The sequence below is a fragment of the Oncorhynchus mykiss genome, chromosome 23 (assembly GCF_013265735.2).
Source record: "Oncorhynchus mykiss isolate Arlee chromosome 23, USDA_OmykA_1.1, whole genome shotgun sequence".
Classification (NCBI taxonomy): Eukaryota; Metazoa; Chordata; class Actinopteri; order Salmoniformes; family Salmonidae; genus Oncorhynchus; species Oncorhynchus mykiss.
Window position 1 is genome coordinate 18,696,159 of NC_048587.1, and position 20,944 is coordinate 18,717,102.

General features: G+C 41.7%; 1 protein-coding gene across 6 annotated transcripts in view; it reads right to left on the bottom strand.

Moving 5' to 3' along the window:
- LOC110502387 (inactive ubiquitin carboxyl-terminal hydrolase 54) overlaps positions 1-20,944 on the bottom strand; it is a 113,988-nt gene that overhangs the window by 71,850 nt on the left and 21,194 nt on the right. For 2 of the 6 annotated variants that reach the window (XM_036959697.1, XM_036959693.1), the window contains exon 1: positions 2,807-2,934. The exons of 2 other annotated variants lie outside the window; for them this stretch is intronic. The gene's annotated coding sequence lies outside the window, so the exon portion shown is untranslated. Of the gene's footprint in view, positions 1-2,806; positions 2,935-14,107; positions 14,243-20,944 lie in introns of those variants that run through there. 2 more of the 6 variants (XM_036959695.1, XM_036959694.1) reach the window with 2 other exon arrangements.

The window sequence follows — 20,944 nt, forward strand, 5'->3', positions numbered from 1 at the left end:
GATGTAGTCCGTTGCCATGGAAACAGGCTGAGTTATTTTTTTTGTGATGAGGGAGAGGGTGTGGCTATGTGGGGTGGGATGGTCAAACACACAAGACATGATGACACATGCCGTGGGGACACACTGGTCAGTACCAACATCCCTTTCCCTCTGTCCCTTCCAACCTCTGTCTACCTCTTTATCAATATTTCCAAGAAAATACATGTGCGAGAGGAGAGCAGTGGGAAACAGTGAGAGAACACTCAATAGTTTCAAGTGACAGTAAGAGAGAGGTAGGTGACATAGGCCTAGCTATGTAGCAAGAAGAGATGAGATACAAGATATAAGAGAGAGAGAGAGAGAGAGAAAGCAGGGCAGTGATGAAAGGGATGAGCAGAGGGAATGGCAGCAATCACTCTGGCCAGATCAGTGGAGACGAGTTGGGCTGCAACCAGAGAGAGAGGTTCTGCCTCTCACTCTCTCTCTCTCCAGCAGGCATCCAGCACTCCGTGTCACTTTGTCCTGGCTCCCAGGCCTGTTTATTCATCTTACCATCAGCATGATAAAGGGTCACCTGAACCCGGGCCAAGCAGCCATGTGAACTAAACTCTCAGCACAGCAGGGGGTAGGATGGATTGATGGGACAACACAACATTGGATCAGCTCAATAAAACAACAGTGGTAGGGTCAACAGAAACACAACAGCCCAAACACAGGGGCTAACACACACTTCCAAGGCAGCCCTACAGCACTTTTTTCCATTGGGAGCCACACTTCAAAAGGAGCTTAATGATGATGAATGTGTAAATACATTGTTTTTGTAGTTTTTTTTAATACCTTTTTATTTGTATATAGGCCTAAGTGATGGATTCACAGTTGTAATTCTTTTACATTTGCTTCGATACCCTAAACCATTTCTGAACCCGCATAGGGCATATAAAATGCAGTGGAGGATAATATAAATTAAGTTGAAAATTGGCGTCTTCTGTGTTTACAGCTAGCCCCTGCTTTTTCGCCTGGATTAACAAACACAACATAAGAAATACCAAAAAAATTGTCATTGCTTGCATCACGAAAAGCAACAAATACTTTGTGTGGAAGTAATCTTCCCGTTGTGACCAATAGGATGGCTATTAGCCTATACAGTGCAATAAAAGGTTCCTATAAACCACCAATAACACTAATCCTTGGGAAATCCCACATGAACCATGTCAGTCATAAAATGGTAAGCCTATATTATGTCCTTCAAATGATCAGCATTATATAAAAGCAGGGTGAAAACTGGGTGAGGAATAGAATAGTTGAGATAGAGAGATGCCGTGATGTTGGCACCCAGAACTCTTAACTGCTTTGGTCATGAAAAGGCCAAAACCCACAGACACGTCTTGCCTCAGGGACAAATTCTTAATTCTTGAGCAATATGGCAGAAATTCCACCCAGCCTTTTCAGATGACCTGGTGATGTCATCATATGGGTCAACCAAATGCCTTCTATCATCCTGAGACAATAATCCAGACACTTGATGCAACAGTTGCACTGACAGATTATAAAGTTGAGTTGAACGGGTTTAAAGTTTATGAAAGCTTATGGAAAAAAAAGTCAGCCTAGAGTTCATCAAAGGGAACTCTGTACACACCATGACTATGTAATTACATCACTATTCTACTCGGACACACAGACCATCACCCCACTACAACGGAGGGGTGGGCCAGAGTGCAGCGGGTCCTGTCATGGGCACCAAAGCCTGTTAATCCACACATTTAGGTCTGGCGTGATGAAGAACGATCGTGTGATGGTGAAATCAGTTCATGCTGATGTTGAGGTGACAGCTTTTAGAACATCTCACCCACTGATAGTGACCCTCAATCTGTATCTATGAACAGTATTTGTAAAGAGATGACTGGTCAACATGTATAGCAATAGCCAAAATAAAATCATGGTTCAAGATCACACTGTTATCTACAAGATCCTAATAATCGCATTGTTATCACACTATTTTGAATTAACTTCACAAACATTTCTGTCAAATGTTACGTGAGTACACTGTACAATGCAGCATCCAGGGGACTCGGTATAATGTCAAATAAAGTGAATGAAAATAAACAAAATAAATGTTGTCCTCATTCCGATCACTAAATATAATTGAAGAAAAGAGCAGTTGCATGAAAACATGAGAGGATGGCGAACTCAATTCAGTCACGTCTGCTATTCTGTTATTTTGCATGAAAACATGAGAGGATGGCGAACTCAATTCAGTCACGTCTGCTATTCTGTTATTTCGAAGGAAAACGTTTACATTACCAGTATAATAACTGTGTAAGAGGCAAATCAAGTGTAGCCTACCAGAAGTCTCCACTCATTCAGCGCGAATAACTTACTTCAACGTTATCTTGTTGTGAATCGCACCGATATATTGTAACATTTCGCGATGTGCACATGGATGGATTCATGAACGGGATACATGTAATAGTTCTGCGAAACATTCCTCGCGAGTGGTTTAAAACGGCTTGACTGTCAACTCATCTCCCAGAGAACAATGAACAGACTCCGAGCAATGCAGAATCCCGGGCCTCACTTCCAAAGCTCTATTAGCCTACCGTTATTCAGAGACAATGCAAAGGCTAAAACTTATATTCAGTGTTTCCGCTTCCTCTCATTGGAGCTCCACCGATAAAAACCGGAGATAATTATTCCTAGAAACTTCAAAGACTGTAACGTTATATGAAAGGAACGGTCATGTGTAATAACAACTTGCTCAAATGTACTTCAATTCCTTTTGAAAACAACAAATCAAACACACTCTAAAATAGTAGCATGAACAATTTACCTTTTCATTCAAAGGGAAATTTTATCCGGATAGCCTACGGTATTTCCCAATTTAGACCCCCATGCTAACCTTAGCTTCAGCTGCAGGATTTTCAACCCTCTAAAATTCCGCATACCAATTTCAGCAGGCATTGAACTAATAATGTGCTCTGAGTCTCTGCTGAGTTGGAAGCTGTGCGGGGGGGGAGGATGGCGCCATTACCTGCAGTCTGAAACAATGACGGGCCGCCTCCCTAAAATCAGAGTGGAGGGGGCGAGTCTACACTCGACCTCGCAGACCGCAGTGCAAGATATATGTACTGAACAAATATTACTCAGTTTAGCAGTGTTCTGCTATATGTTGGTATTTTGTAGCCTAATAATGAATATGCGATTTTGATAGTTGGAGGAAGGCGTAACGATACAGTTTGTAGCCTTATCGACCTTGAAATAGGCTATTGAAGAATTTTACATGAAAGAATATTAGTAAACCTGAAATAGAGTAACTAAAATAAAAACATTTGAACATGGTTGATCACTCAAATACTATGAGTCTCACCATACCCATCTGAATTTGTCTGGATAGTGACATTAACCAGCCACAGGCCTAATGTGTATTCAGTGGAGAGTATGGAGGGAACTCTATAGATTTCTTTAATGATTAGAGGCAGCACATGTTAAAATCAATAGATGGCAACCAACTGGCCCCTGATTCATTCCATGAAAAGAGTGCCTTTTGTGTCCCTTTGATATTGTAAGTATAGAAATTGTGCACCAATACTGAACTTTAAAAGCCTGTTATATTAAAAGTAAGTGCCCTTCAATATAGACTACATGTATGGAGAATTCAATACATCTGTTTCATTTTATATGAATAATGACTTGCTATTCAGCATTTTTGACATGTCCCTCTGTGCACCCTCTGTGATTTCTAGGACTAGCTCTTAGAGAACTTTGCTTACAAGCATTTCACTACACCCGCAATAACATCTGCTAAACACGTGTATGTGACCAATACAATTTGATTACAATGATGTTAACCCGCGTAATCCCAAAATTTCACAATCCTTGTAAAGCCCTAGATATTTTGTTGCTTTGACAAAGTCATTTCTGAAGATTATTATTTAGTTACCGTGACTAGTGATTAATTTACGTCTGCCCATTGAAAATGGCAGATTTGGGAACTAATAAGCACCTAAATTTGAACGTAGTTGCTGGACAGTAGTCAGAGCTCTGTCTCTGTGCTTCACAGCGCTGTATGGGTTTTGACTGACAGCCATTCTGAACTTGAGCACTGCGCACGACAACAAGTGGCCCCCATCTCCCCCTCTGAGCGAAATGCTGTAGATTAAGATGACTCAATATATTCTGAAAGATGAGACGTTGAGGATTATAATAAATACCGCTTTGATATCATACAAGCAAGCCAAACACCCGTGAGTCCAAACGTGCACTTCACACTTCCAAATCATAAAATTCATGTTATATACTGTGTCAATGTTTATGATCACTATCTTTGATGTACAGTTACAAGATGAAATGGTATAATACCCTGGGTTGTTTTGAACAGAATAAGCCGGTTTGTTTATGGGTGAAGAAAATTTGCTGTGGCACACGCACTTGAATGGACTCATGACTCCTTTCTATGTGCAATAGAACAAGCTTTCAAATTATTCCCACCTGACCCAGATCGCGATTTATAATGGACCGTTTTTGTGTGATGGTGGGGATGCAGCATTCTGTCCCAAACAAGTGTGCTTGCTCTAGTTACTCAACAGCACAGCAAGGAGAGCTGAGTCATAAAAGTGCATTGAAATAGCTTAGGAACTGTGCACACTTTGGAGAGGTGTGTGTGGCCACTTGGAGACACAAGTTAGTCCTCTCACTCAAACCCATGTACAGTGCGGCAAAAAAGTATTTAGTCAGCCACCAATTGTGCAAGTTCTCCCACTTAAAAAGATGAGAGAGGCCTGTAATCGTCATCATATGTACACTTCAACTATGACAGACAAAATGAGGGAAAAAATCCAGAAAATCACATTGTAGGATTTTTAATGAATTTATTAGCAAATTATGGTGGAAAATAAGTATTTGGTCAATAACAAAAGTTTATCTCAATACTTTGTTATATACCCTTTGTTGGCAATGACAGAGGTCAAACGTTTTCTGTAAGTCTTCACAAGGTTTTCACACACTGTTGCTGGTATTTTGGCCCATTCCTCCATGCAGATCTCCTCTAGAGCAGTGATGTTTTGGGGCTGTTGCTGGGCAACATGGACTTTCAACTCCCTCCAAAGATTTTCTATGGGGTTGAGATCTGGAGACTGGCTAGGCCACTCCAGGACCTTGAAATGCTTCTTACGAAGCCACTCCTTCGTTGCCCGGGCGGTGTGTTTGGGATCATTGTCATGCTGAAAGACCCAGCCACGTTTCATCTTCAATGCCCTTGCTGATGGAAGGAGGTTTTCACTCAAAATCTCACGATACATGGCCCCATTCATTCTTTCCTTTACACAGATCAGTCGTCCTGGTCCCTTTGCAGAAAAACAGCCCCAAAGCATGATGTTTCCACCCCCATGCTTCACAGTAGGTATGGTGTTCTTTGGATGCAACTCAGCATTCTTTGTCCTCCAAACATGACGAGTTGAGTTTTTACCAAAAAGTTATATTTTGGTTTCATCTGACCATATGACATACTCCCAATCTTCTGCTGGATCATCCAAATGCTCTCTAGCAAACTTCAGACGGGCCTGGACATGTTCTGGCTTAAGCAGGGGGACACGTCTGGCACTGCAGGATTTGAGTCCCTGGCGGCGTAGTGTGTTACTGATGGTAGGCTTTGTTACTTTGGTCCCAGAGAGATAAAGAGTATAATTGTAAAAAAAAAAATCTAAATATTTTGAATACAAAAAGGTACAATAATCTCACTCTCACTCTCAAAAAAAAGAGGTACGTTGTGAAGGTACATTTCTGTTTTTCTGTGTATAAACTTATTTTTTGCCACCTTAAAGGAATTAACGGCTTTGGGGTGGTACCCTAAAAAGGCACATATGTACCATAATCATTATCATTATCATATTTCCCAGTATTCTATACTGGAGGTTGTGTTTTAAGAATTGTTTTTAATATCTGTATTTTTGCATGTACATTGATTGATTGATTGATTAATTCAACAACCATGTCTGTATTAACAAATACATTAGGGCTGGGACTCAAAAAGGCAAAGCACACTGGGAAATTATATTGGAGGCATGGTTTAGTGGGGGTGTGGCAATCAGTTTGTTATTTTTGGCCACCCGTGAGTAGAAGTGTTGTACCAATTTTTGTGGCCATGGTAGAGGTACATTTTTGTCACTTACTAGAAACATATGGCTTTGTCAGTGTGGTGATTCCCTATAAAGACAAATTGTACCCTTTCTAAAAGCATGTTTTTTATTTACCTTAAAAAGGTACTATCTGAGGTAGGACCTGGGGTGCAATTATGTACCTATAACTGAAAGGTATAAAGGATGACCTTACAGGATACCACCCCAGTGACAAGTGGTTGTACCCCTTTAAGAACAAATCTAAACCTTTATTTCTGAGAGTATGCCTTTCTCGATATAAATAGTATGAAGTGGTGCTCATTAGAAATGAATTAACACTGCAGTTTCTCTGTTTTGGATTAAAGCTATCACAGTGCCTGTGTGTCACTGATGCGATAACACAGTCACATTGCTCAATCGGAGTTTGAGCAATGTCCTTCGAAAGAAGGACCCCAAAGTGGTTGTTTTTAAAGGTGGTAAATGTCCAACAGAGAGAGAGAGACCATAACAAGATGTTGACCTTTGAGAGGAGTCAGTGATGAAAGCGTGAGTTGATTCACACAACATGACAGAAAACAAATTTCACCCGAAACTGTGCATGACTAAAAAGGTGGAGGATGATTTTCTGTAAATTCCACAGAGGAAGGAAGGGAGGAGAGAGACCGGCCAACATTAAACTTTAAATTGCCGGATTAATAGTTGTGGGAACCCTCAGGGTGTGAGGCTTTACTTGAAACGTTTTAATAAAGGGATGAAAGTTCCACTGCAATTGAAACAGAAATCGCAAGGGACATTTGCAAAACTTCACAAAGAGACTTGAAAAGCTCTAATATTCTATGCTTTACACTTACAGAGACTTAGCTGACTGACGCTATGGATATACAACTTATAGGTTCTTCCATGCAGCGTCACGATCGGACTGTGTGTCCTTGACCTTGTTTTGTACTGCCTATGCACACTCACAAGACTCTACACTGACTCTCACACAAACCCACACAGACACACACACACACACACACCATTAGCTTTTTATACAGTTGAAGTCGGAAGTTTACATACACTTAGGTTGGAGTCAATAAAACTCGTTTTTCAACCACTCCACAAATTTCTCGTTAACAAACTATAGTTTTGGCAAGTCGGATAGGACATCTACTTTGTGCATGACACAAGTAATTTTTCCAACAATTGCTTACAGACAGACGATTTCACTTATAATTCACTGTATCACAATTCCAGTGGGTCAGAAATTTACATACACTAAATTGACTGTGCCTTTAAACAGCTTGGAAAATTCCAGAAAATGATGTGATGGCATAAAAAGCTTCTGATAAGCTAAATGACATAATTTGAGTCAATTGGAGGTGTACCTCTGGATCTATTTCAAGGCCTACCTTCAAACTCAGTGCCTCTTTGCTTGACATCATGGGAAAATCAAAAGAAATCAGCCAAAATTGTAGACCTCCACAAGTCTGGTTCATCCTTGGGAGAAATTTACAAACGCCTGAAGATACCACATTCATCTGTACAAACAACAGTACGCAAGTATAAACACCATGGGACCACGCAGCCGTCATACTGCTCAGGGAGGAGACGCATTCTGTCTCCTAGAGATGAACGTACTTTGGTGCGATTCCAGAACAACCAGCAAAGGACCTTGTGAAGATGCTGGAGGAAACAGGTACAAAAGTATCTACAGTGCCTTGCGAAAGTATTCGGCCCCCTTGAACTTTGCGACCTTTTGCCACATTTCAGGCTTCAAACATAAAGCTATAAAACTGTATTTTTTTGTGAAGAATCAACAACAAGTGGGACACAATCATGAAGTGGAACGACATTTATTGGATATTTAAAACTTTTTTAACAAATCAAAAACTGAAAAATTGGGCGTACAAAATTATTCAGCCCCTTTACTTTCAGTGCAGCAAACTCCCTCCAGAAGTTCAGTGAGGATCTCTGAATGATCCAATGTTGACCTAAATGACTAATGATGATAAATACAATCCACCTGTGTGTAATCAAGAATCCGTATAAATGCACCTGCACTGTGATAGTCTCAGAGGTCCGTTAAAAGCGCAGAGAGCATCATGAAGAACAAGGAACACACCAGGCAGGTCCGAGATACTGTTGTGAAGAAGTTTAAAGCCGGATTTGGATACAAAAAGATTTCCCAAGCTTTAAACATCCCAAGGAGCACTGTGCAAGCGATAATATTGAAATGGAAGGAGTATCAGACCACTGCAAATCTACCAAGACCTGGCCGTCCCTCTAAACTTTCAGCTCATACAAGGAGAAGACTGATCAGAGATGCAGCCAAGAGGCCCATGATCACTCTGGATGAACTGCAGAGATCTACAGCTGAGGTGGGAGACTCTGTCCATAGGACAACAATCAGTAGTATATTGCACAAATCTGGCCTTTATGGAAGTGTGGCAAGAAGAAAGCAATTTCTTAAAGATATCCATAAAAAGTGTTGTTTAAAGTTTGCCACAAGCCACCTGGGAGACACACCAAACATGTGGAAGAAGGTGCTCTGGTCAGATGAAACCAAAATTGAACTTTTTGGCAACAATGCAAAACGTTATGTTTGGCGTAAAAGCAACACAGCTGACCACACCATCCCCACTGTCAAACATGGTGGTGGCAGAATCATGGTTTGGGCCTGCTTTTCTTCAGCAGGGACAGGGAAGATGGTTAAAATTGATGGGAAGATGGATGGAGCCAAATACAGGACCATTCTGGAAGAAAACCTGATGGAGTCTGCAAAAGACCTGAGACTGGGACGGAGATTTGTCTTTCAACAAGACAATGATCCAAAACATAAAGCAAAATCTACAATGGAATGGTTCAAAAATAAACATATCCAGGTGTTAGAATGGCCAAGTCAAAGTCCAGACCTGAATCCAATCGAGAATCTGTGGAAAGAACTGAAAACTGCTGTTCACAAATGCTCTCCATCCAACCTCACTGAGCTTGAGCTGTTTAGCAAGGAGGAATGGGAAAAAATGTCAGTCTCTCGATGTGCAAAACTGATAGAGACATACCCCAAGCGACTTACAGCTGTAATCGCAGCAAAAGGTGGCGCTACAAAGTATTTAACTTAAGGGGGCTGAATAATTTTGCACGCCCAATTTTTCAGTTTTTGATTTGTTAAAAAAGTTTGAAATATCCAATAAATGTCGTTCCACTTCATGATTGTGTCCCACTTGTTGTTGATTCTTCACAAAAAAATACAATTTTATATCTTTATGTTTGAAGCCTGAAATGTGGCAAAAGGTCGCAAAGTTCAAGGGGGCCGAATACTTTCGCAAGGCACTGTATATCCACAGTAAAACGAGTCCTATATCAACATAACCTGAAAGGCCGCTCTGCAAGGAAAAAGCCACCGTTCCAAAACCACCATAAAAACAGCCAGACTACAGTTTGCAACTGCACATGGGGACAAAGATCATACTTTTTGGAGAAATGTCCTCTGGTCTGATGAAACAAAAATAGAACTGTTTGGTCATAATGACCATCGTTATGTTTGGAGGAAAAAGGGGGAGGCTTGCAAGCCGAAGACCACCATCCCAACCGTGAAGCACAGGGGTGGCAGCATCATGTTGTGGGGGTGCATTTCTGCAAGAGGGGCTGGTGCACTTCACAAAATAGATGGCATCATGAGGGAAGGAAAATTATGAGGATATATTGAAGCAATATCTCAAGACGTCAGTTAAAGTTAAAGCTTGGTCGCAAATGGGTCTTCCAAATGGACAATGACCCCAAGCATACTTCCAAAGTTGTGGCAAAATGGCTTAAGGACAACAAAGTCAAGGTATTGGAGTGGCCATAACAAAGCCCTGACCTCAATCCTACAGAAAATGTGTGGACAGAACTGAAAAAGCGGGTGCGAGCAAGGAGGCCTACAAACCTGACTCAGTTACACCAGCTCTGTCAGGGGGAATGGGCCAAAATTCACCCAACTTATTATGGGAAGCTTGTGGAAGGCTACCCGAAACATTTGAGCCAAGTTAAACAATTTAAAGGCAATGCTACCAAATACTAATTGAGTGTATGTAAACTTCTGACCCACTGGGAATGTGATGAAAGAAATACAAGCTGAAATAAATCATTCTCTCTACTATTATTCTGACATTTCACATTCTTAAAATAAAGTGGTGATCCTAACTGACCTAAGACAGGGAATTTTTACTAGGATTAAATGTCAGAATTTGTGAAAAACTGAGTTTAAATGTATTTGGAAACTGAGTTTAAATGTATTTGGCTAAGGTGTATGTAAACTTCCGACTTCAACTGTATGTACATCAGCGTTGATTGGGAAACTGTTCCATTATGAAAACTGTCTAACAAATCGCTTATGCTCCCGTAATTGGATTACAACAGCAGGGTGCTCCCACTGGTGAGATTTGGAAGACAAGACCATACGCACGCCTGAGCACACAAACACATCACACACACACACACACACACACACACACACACACACACACACACACACCACACACACACACACACACACACACACACACACACTAAGTGACCTATATAAATTAACACAAGTATACATTGGCACCAGTGGAGGCTGGTGGGAGGAGCTATAGGAGGGCGGGCTCATTGTAAAGGCTGGAATTTAATTAATGGAACGGTATCAAACACATCAAACATATGGAATCCATTCCATTTATTCCATCCAAGCCATTACAATGAGCCTGTCTTCCTATAGCTCCTTCCACCAGCCTCCACTGATGTACATATCTACCTCAATTACCTCCTACCCCTGCACATTGATATGGTACTGGTACTCCCTGTATATAGCTTCTGTGTATTTTTATTCCTATTGTGTTATTTATTTATTTTTCTGTTTTTTACTCTGCATCATTGGGAAAGGGCTTGTAAGTAAGCATTTCACTGTAAAGTCTACGCCTATTGTATTCGGCGCATGTGACAAATACAATTTGATTTGATTTGGATTGGTTAAAGACAGTAATCTTGTTAAATCAACAAATACTACACTCTCCTTGCTACAATTCCCTAGCACCAGAGTATAGAAAGCGTTATATGTGGTGTGAAAGGAGGCCAAAATATTTCTAACTATTGAGAAAACACATGGAGTTAATGCTAGGAAGTCAGTGTTCGCACTAGGAACATGGTCACTATTCATCAACATAATCTGATCCATGATAAGTCACATTAGGCTACTTTGTGTGTAACATTTCTCATAGTTCTCTGAGAACAACAATAGTATGATTGAAAAAGCCACACTTGTGTGAATCAATGTGATCATGAAAAAAAGGCTATTCGACTCTGTTCTAAGCTTTCATCACAGACAGAACAATGATACAGATATTTCACAAGATGCATAAATGTGAAGCATCCGCTTGGCGTTGACACTCACTACCAAATATGGTAGTGAGAAGAAGCCAAGTGGCCGGCAGTGGGAGAAGACGGAAAGAGATGGATTTTGGCCAACACTCTACACATTTTCTCATCAATGAAACATTTGATCTCAATACAGTTCAGTCCCAAAACTAAAATCGATTACGAACAGAGTGGACTAAGTTTTGTAGACATAGCCCTTTGGAGAAGTTTTTAAAAATGGCCTTGTTTTGAAGGAGTGCAAAGGCAAATTGAGTAATTGATCACGTGCACTCTACAGAGTAGGTGTTCCCCAACATAAATATGCAAATCTGTACTAAAACACACTAATAGGATCTTGCTAGCTAGTGCTTGGCTCTGCCCACCTCCTTGCTTGTTCTGCCCACTCTGACTCATTTGTTCCCGTTTGAAACAACAGGCTGTGGTCCATCTTGGTTTAGTTTAAAAAATCTTTGCTTTCATCCTTTGTTGGGGGCTTGTATTTTGAGAAGATTGGTCGACTTTTGATCCCTTTCCAGCTCATTTACAGAGCAACAGGTGCCTGCTCCAACTCTTTATCTGCATCACTAGGATCAAATATACACTTTTGAAGGCTGCAACACAGCCTCTAATCTGCACATTTATGAAATAAAGCCCAGAGAACATCACACGCACAACCCAGAAAACAACGTGTACCGTGTGAACACTACTATGTGTCCTGTGAGAACTGTTACAGAGAAGAGTCCCCTATTCCAAGAAAAGCATTGGTTACTTCAAATAAAGATTAAAAGGGACTCTGAAAGCAAGCTTTGATTTGGGAATTAGAACACTTTCCAACAACAGGCCATTCATTCAGAAGACAATAGCTGTTATTTGAAAACAAAGAATTATGCCCCATAACAATGCACTGGCTTTCTGTACAAACATGGGCTTCCTCTTCACCAAAGGCCCCCACTCGGCCCGCTAACAAAGGGGGGTCCACATCCAGACCAATGAATAAGAATTTTGTTTTGCTTTTTCAACTCGGCATTCAGGAAATTCCCTCAGGACAAATATGTGTTTGTGTGCGTGTGTATGTGTGTGGGAGAGAGGATGGATGTTGGTTGTTTTCATGCTGTACAAGTTTGTTCCAGTTAACTTAGAAAAGCATACTTGAAATGCCCATATGCCGCTATGTAATAACAGAAACACAGAACCTTTTGTGTCATAAAAATCCAATACTTGGACATTCAAAATTATTAATAGTAACAACCGTGTGAGGAAACAAAAATGAGGGGATTTTTACTAAACAAAATAAGCAAGTAAGTGGACTGTAATTTCACAGTAAAATGTCATAAAAAATACTAACTCATCTCTGACTCATCCTAGTTCTGCTTTTGGAAAAAATAAATGAGCAGGTTAACTTCTCTCAAGCGTTGCAAACAGAGATATGTGTCATATGACTCTGTGAAAGGACCCATGATACCGTAGACCTACAGTACAGTACCTTATTTTACTGTGTCCACAGACTCCACTTCCTGAATGACATCATGCGACCTAGCTCTTAGTCAGCCACCGTGGCTGAAACACTGTTAACTCCTCGTGTCATATGATGGTATCTAAACACACACCCTGGGTCTGTTCTCAGTCACTCAATACCACCCTGCTCCATAACAATTATAAGCTAAATGACAGACAACAAACCTATTATTTCTATTTAAATAAACTTTTATTTAACTAGGCAAGTCAGTTAAGAACAAATTCTTATTTAAAATGACGGCCTACCCCGGCTAAAACCTAACCCGGACGACGCTGGGCCAATTGTACACCGCCCTATGGGACTCCCAATCTCAGCCGGTTGTGGTTACAGCCTGGAATTGAACCAGGGTCTGTAGTGACACCTCTAGCACTGAGATGCAGTGCCTTAGACCGCTGCGCCACTCGGGAGCCCCAAAGGCCTTACTATTAGGCCTAACTAAAACACTTGTCCTTCTGGCAGGTACCTTATCATTCAGAGCAAACACAGAAGACTATAGTGGAGTTTTCCTCTGACTCTTTTGCATAAATTCTCAGTCATTTGAGTTACACAGACATAGAGACTCTTTCAAGGTTTCCCATGAGGCACTTTTTCAAGGGGAAGTTGCCTAGTGTCCTAGTTTCCTCTCTGTATGTAAATGTAAGGAAACGATATTACCATATTCATCACAATAATGGGACAATAGACTCAGCAGGCGTCTCTCAACAAAGAGTTTTCAACATTGAGATTGGGGAAGAAATTCCTTGGCTTCCACGTTTTCATACATTTACTAATATGCAAATAATCAGATCTTGGATGAAGCCCAGTACAGTGAGCTGGGAGCATTGTGTGGGTACTGCAGCTGGCCCATGTACTGATCTACTTCAGGTTACTATTTTAAGGGGCATAAAGAACATTAAGTCTGAAAATAATATTTTTGAATTAGGTTGAACACTCACATTTGCATTCAGTTACTTATTCAGGAGACAGCTGTAGTCATCCCACCTATACTTATGACTAAAATATGCTTTCCCCAAAAATACGCTATTCATGTCCCACAAGCGATTACTGGAAGAGAAACATACTGTCAGGCTATCCCGGGTGTAAGACAACCCCTTACCTTGACAAATGTGCAGTTTCAATTAACAGGCAACACTTTTTTTTTACTTACTTATATCAACATGCTGCCTGGGAGGCATCTGCACTCTGGTCTCTCTACCAGCTGTGAGCTGTGATAATGGATCCGCTACAATGTAGGTCTTCCCAGGTGACACTGAAACAAGGACATCATCCCTGTCAGCACACACCTGTTTCCTTAGGAAGCCCCTCCCACCTCCCCTTCCCTCCCTACACTTATTAAAGAGACAGACACTCAGCGGGGCTCCCAGGAAAAAAAGAAAACACACTGAACTTGACAGGGCTCGCCATACAATGAGTCTGTTTACATTGCCTCTACACGCGCTGAGATACACAAAGCATTACGTAAGGTGAAGAATTCACTCTGTGCTTCAGTATAAAGGGAACTGTGGAAAACAGAAACTTCTAAGACCCAGTTTTAACATTAACATGTATGTTTCAAACCAAATCAAATGAAACTTTATTTGTCACACGCACCAAATACAACAAGTGTAGACTTTACCGTGAATTGCTTACTTATAAGCCCTTAACCAAAAGTGCAGTTCAAGAAGTGTTAAGAAAATATTTACCATGTAGACTAAAATAAAAAGTAATAATAAAAAGTAACACAATAAGAATAACAATAACAAGGCTTTGTACAGGGAGCACCGGTACCGAGTCAGTGTGCGGGGGTACAGGCTAGTTGATGTCATTTGTACATGTAGGTGGGGGTGAAGTGACTATGCATAGATAATAAACAGTGAGTAGCAGCAGTGTAAAAAGGGAGGTGAGGTCAATGTCAATTATCCAGTGGAGATTTTACTAATTGTTTAGCAGTCTTATGGCTTGGGGGTAGAAGCTGTTGAGGAGCCTTTTGGTTCTAGACTTGGCGCTCCGGTACCACTTGCCGTGCAGCAGCAGAGAAAACAGTCTATAACTTGGGTGACTCCAATCACTCCAATCTCTGACAATTTTATGGGCTTTCCTCTAACACCGCCTATTGTATGGGTCCTGGATGGGTCCAACTTGGCCCCAAGCTGTACTGGGCCGTTCGCACTACCCTCTATAACACCTTACGGTCAGATGCCGAGCAGTTGCCATACCAGGCGGTGATGCAACCATGCTCTCAATGGTGCAGCTGTAAAACCTTTTGAGGATCTGGGGACCCATGCCAAATCTTTTCAGTCTCCTGAGGGGGAAAAGGTTTTGTCGTGCCCTCTTCATGACTGTATTGGTATGTTTGGACCATGATAGTTCGTTGGTGATGTGGACACCAAGTAACTTGAAACTCTCGACCCGATCCACTATAGCCCTGTCGATGTTAATGGGGGCCTGTTCGGCCCGCCTTTTCCTGTAGTCCACGATCAGCTCCTTTGTCTTGCTCACATTGAGGGAGAGGTTGTTGTCCTGGCACCACACTGCCAGTTCTCTGACCTCCTCCCTATAGGCAGTCTCATTGTTGTCGGTGATCAGGCCTACCACTGTTGTGTCGTCAGCAAACTTAATGATGGTGTTGGAGTCGTGTTTGGTCCCGGAGTCATGGGTGAACAGGGAATACAGGAGGGGACCAAGTACATACACCTGAGGGCCCCAGTGTTAAGGATCAGCGTCGAAGATGTGGTGTTGCCTACTCTCACCAACTGGGGGCGGCCCGTCAAGATGTCCAGAATCCAGTTACAGAGGGAGGTGTTTAGTCCCAGAGTCCTTAGTATAGTGATGAGCTTCGTGGGCACTATGGTGTTGAACGCTGATCTTTAGTCAGTGAACAGCATTCTCACATAGATGTTCCTTTTGTCCAGGTGAGAAAGGGCAGTGTGGAGTGCGATTGAGATTGCTTCATCTGTGGATCTGTTGGGGTGGTATGCGAATTGGAGTGGGTCTAGGGTGTCTGGGAGGATGCTGTTGATGTGAGCCATGACCAGCCTTTCAAAGCACTTCATGGCTACTGACGTGAGTGCCACGGGGCGGTAATCATTTAGGCAGCTTACCTTTGCTTCCTTGGGCACAGGGACTATGGTGGTCTGCTTGAAACATGTAGATATTACAGACTCGGTCAGGAAGATATTGAACATGTCAGTGAGGACACTTGACAGTTGGTCCGCGTATGCTTTGAGTACACGTCCTGGTAATCCATCTGACCCAGCGGCTTTGTGAATGTCGACCTGTTTAAAGGTTTTGGTAACATTGGCTACCGAGAGCGTTATCACACAGTCATCCAGAACAGCTGGTGCTCTCGTGCATGCTTCATTGCTGCTTGCCTCGAAGCGAGCATAAAAGGCATTTAGCTCGTCTGATAGGCTCGCGTCACTGAGTAGCTCGCGTCTGCGTTTCCCTGTGTAGTCTGTAATAGTTTTCAAGCCCTGCCACATTCAAAGAGAGTCAGAGCCGGTGTAGTAGGATACAATATTAATCCTGTATTGATGCTTTGCTTGTTTGATGGTTCGTCTGAAGGCATAGTGGGATTTCTTATAAGCGTCCGGATTAGTCTCCTGCTCCTTGAAAGCGGCAGCTCTAGCATTTAGCTCGATGCAGATGTTGCCTGTAATCCATGGCTTCTGGTTGGGATATGTACGTAGAGTCACTGTGGGGACGACGTCGTCAATGCATCTTTTCAGTCTCCTGAAAAGATGGCTTCTTAGGTGTTTTTCGCTTTTAAATATGCAACAAGCATTTTGTAATGCTAAATGCTATGAAAAATGTGCCCTCAACTCCCCATAGTCAGCGACACAGACTGAAAGACATAACACTGTATAAGACTTGAATACATATGTGATACTGCTGTTTGCTACCGGCCCCATTCAAAAATAGCTATTTGGACAAGCTCAATCTAAATCATTTTAATATCCATCTCACACATTAGGACTCATTGAGTCAGCGCTTCAAATGTATGGTGTAGAGGTCGACCGATTAATTGGAATGGCCGATTAATTAGGGCCGATTTCAAGTTTTCATAACAATCGGAAGTCGGTATTTTTGGACACCGATTTTGCAGTTTTTAAAAATATTTTTTTACACCTTTATTTAATCTTTATTTAACTATCAAGTCAGTTAAGAACACATTCTTATTTTCAATGACGGCCTAGGAACGGTGGGTTAACTGCCTCGTTCAGGGGCAGAACGACAGATTTTCACATTGTCAGCTCGGGGGATCCAATCTTGCAAATTTACAGTTAACTACACAATAACGACCTGCACTCCACAAGGAGACTGCCTGTTACGCGAATGCAGTAAGCCAAAGTAAGTTGCTAGCTAGCATTAAACTTATCTTATAAAAAACAATCAATCATAATCACTAGTTAACTACACATGGTCGATGATATTACTAGACGTTATCTAGCGTGACCTATGTTGCATATAATCTGACTGAGCATACAAGCATACACGTATCTAAGTATCTGACTGAGCGGTGGTAGGCAGAAGCAGGCGCGTAAACATTCATTCAACAGCACTTTAGGGCACTTTGCCAGCAGCTCTTCTTTGTGCGTCAAGCATTGCGCTGTTTATGACTTCAAGCCTTTCAACTCCCGAGATGAGGCTGGTGTAACCGATGTGAAATGGCTGGCTAGTTAGCGCGCGCTAATAGCGTTTCAAACATCACTCGCTCTGAGCCTTGGGGTGACTGTTTGTAACGGTTTTCTTCCGTTGAAGGAGAGGAGGACCAAAATGCAGCCTGGTTAGTGTTCAACATGTTCAATAGTAATCCAAACCGAACACTTCAAATTACAAAACAACAAATGTGAAAACAGTCCTATCTGGTGCATAGACACAAAGACAGAAGACAACCACCCCCAAAACCCAACACAAAACAGGCTACCTAAATATGGTTCCCAATCAGAGACAATGACAAACACCTGCCTCTGATTGAGAACCATATCAGGCCAAACAACAAACCCAACATAGAAACACAAAAAATAGTATGCCCACTCAGCTCACGTCCTGACCAACACTAAAACAAAGAAAACACAAAAGAACTATGGTCAGAACGTGACATTGTTCCCCTTGCTCTGCATGGGTAACGATGCTTCGAGGGTGGCTGTTGTCGTTGTGTTCCTGGTTCGAGCCCAGGGAGGAGCGAGGAGAGGGACGGAAGCTATACTGTTACACTGGCAATACTAAAGTGCCTATAAGAACATACAATAGTCAAAGGATACTGAAATACAAATGGTATAGAGGGAAATATTCCTATAATAACTACAACCTAAAACTTCCTACCTGGGAATATTGAAGATTCATGTTAAAAGGAAACACCAGCTTTCATATGTTCTCTGAGCAAGGAACTTAAACATTAGCTTTCTTACATGGCACATATTGCACTTTTACTTTTTTCTCCAACACTTTGTTTTTGCATTCTTTTTTACTTTACATTTTTTTTTATTTTACCCCCCTTTTTCTCCCCAATTTCGTGGTATCCAAATGTTAGTAGCTACTATCTTGTCTCATCGCTACAATTCCCGTACGGGCTCGGGAGAGATGAAGGTCGAAAGTAATGCGTCCTCCGACCCAACCAAGCCGCATTGCTTCTTAACACAGCGCGCATCCAACCCGGAAGCCAGGCGCACCAATGTATCGGAGGAAACACCGTGAACCTGGCAACCTTGGTTAGCATGCACTGCGCCCGGCCCGCCACAGGAGTCGCTGGTGCGCGATGAGACAAGGATATCCCTACCGGCCAAACCCTCCCTAACCCGGACGACGCTAGGCCAATTGTGCGTCGCCCCACGGACCTCCCGGTCGCAGCCGGTTGCGACAGAGCCTGGGAGCGAACCCAGAGTCGGTATCGGCTTTTTTGGTCCTCCAATAATCGGTATCGGTATCGGCGTTGAAAAATCATAATCGGTCGACTTCTAGTATGGTGAGGGCGTAAGTACACACAACAGTTATTGATGATGGATCTCTGCCATTAATTGTACTTTCTAGCAGGTAAATAACAAGTCTATAAACAGTCAAGGGTCTGTGAGTGGCTAATAAATATCAATATTTCATAGCCTACTTGTTGCTTAGATGCATTGAGTAGCAATAAGTCATTTTAACACTCAATGTTTTGAGTGGACTCCTAATACTGTCACTCAAATACTACAAATAGCAATAATATGATTTCCCATTAGCAGGAGGGATATCAGACATGTTCTGTATGCTAAACATCAATGAACCATTTGATAGTTTCAAGCAAAATTCTACTTAATCTAGGTCTAAATCACCAGAAACTGTCATTTGGATAATAAAAATGTTTAGAAATTCCTGTGATAGGTCTTTGACTGAACACAAATTTACCATACATCTCACATTGTATGACTAAATTCAGAGCTGCTAGAAAGGCCAATGTCATGATTGATTTGTCATGTGAACTTGTGACTCATTATAAAGCTAATTCCGTATCCGGCCCACACCATTTTCCTTTCATTAGCCTACAGTCTCATAAAAATCTGGGATCTGGACACATAGTGGATGTCACTCATCTGTCACCGGCCAAGCGTTTTCAGAGCAGTGGAAGGTGATGATAATTATGATATAATTCTTAATCTGTTTCATCCTTTAATCCTGCAGTGTGAAACAGGGGGACATCCTGATCCTGTGACTAGGGAACGGTATGGTATGCTACATCAGCCACTGAGGCACATATTGTAATAACAGTGTAATAGCAATACAGAGACTAATAGAAAAGGAATACAAAAAGTACTGATTCATTTATAGACTGTTTGCTTCAATATTAAGACCAGCTAGATGTAGGCCAGTGTTATTCTCCCCAGAAACAGCCTGGTTTCCATGCTCCCCACAATGGCAATGCAAAGGGAAATGGAAACAAGGTCCTAAAAGCTTGATAAAGGCATCCAATCAGAGAGCTCCCCTAAACAAAATAGAAGAAAACACAAGCAATGCAAAAGAAGCGATAGAGAGCCTTGAGGAAGAAATAGGATCTCTGGAAAGATAACAAAAATACGCAGTGGAACAATTAGCATAAATAGACTGTGGGATAAAAGACTGGAGTGCCATGTGTCATATTCTGGCAAGCCTTTTTCTCTCTGCTCATGCTGTTGAAGTTCACTCTGTCTTAGTTGGGAATTTTTGGCAAAAATTATCCAATTCAACGCTTAGTAACAACAGGCAGTAAATAATCTGTCCAGATATGAGAGGCTACTGTTACTGTTGTTGTTTCCGCTTCAGGAGTTTTCACAGGCACATCTATAGTGCTACTACCCAATTAATCCCAATGAGTCACAGTCTATCCAGGGGGAAAACACAATCTCAGTGTGCTCTGCTGATTATTCAACGTACTTTATCAATCTGCTCTCTGCCAACAGTGTAATAGGCTAAACCAGCGCAGGTCCTCAAGCACAATAAACTATCAGTGCACTATCATAAAACCCTACGAGGCAATTTACAAGTTTAGCTCCCTTACACAAGATGAACACAATCAATTATTAAAATATGCACATTTGGAAAATTAAGGATTATGTGTGGTTTTCTTTGAGATTCGACTCATCTCAATGTGTGGCTAACGGAGGAAGTGAAATCAACACAGCTTCACTACTGCCATCTAATTAGGCTATTCAACAAAAACAGCAAACTATCTTACTTCCCCTACAGTTTTCAGGACTTTCTCTCTTTCTAACTAATGTTTTATTAGTCTGAACCCAGTAGTGAGTGTTGCAAGCAAGGACAGATCATTTTAATGTGCTAAGCGCTTCAGCAGTCGCCGGTCCCGTTCTGTGAGCTTGTGTGGTCTACCAATTCGCGGCTTAGCTGTTGTTGCTCCTAGACGTTTCCAATTCACAATAACAGTAACAGCATTCCTATCAACAAAACGAAGGGGCAGATTGTGGACTTCAGAAAACAGCAGATGGAGCACACCCCTATCCACATTGATGGGATTGCAGTGGAGAAGGTGGAAAGT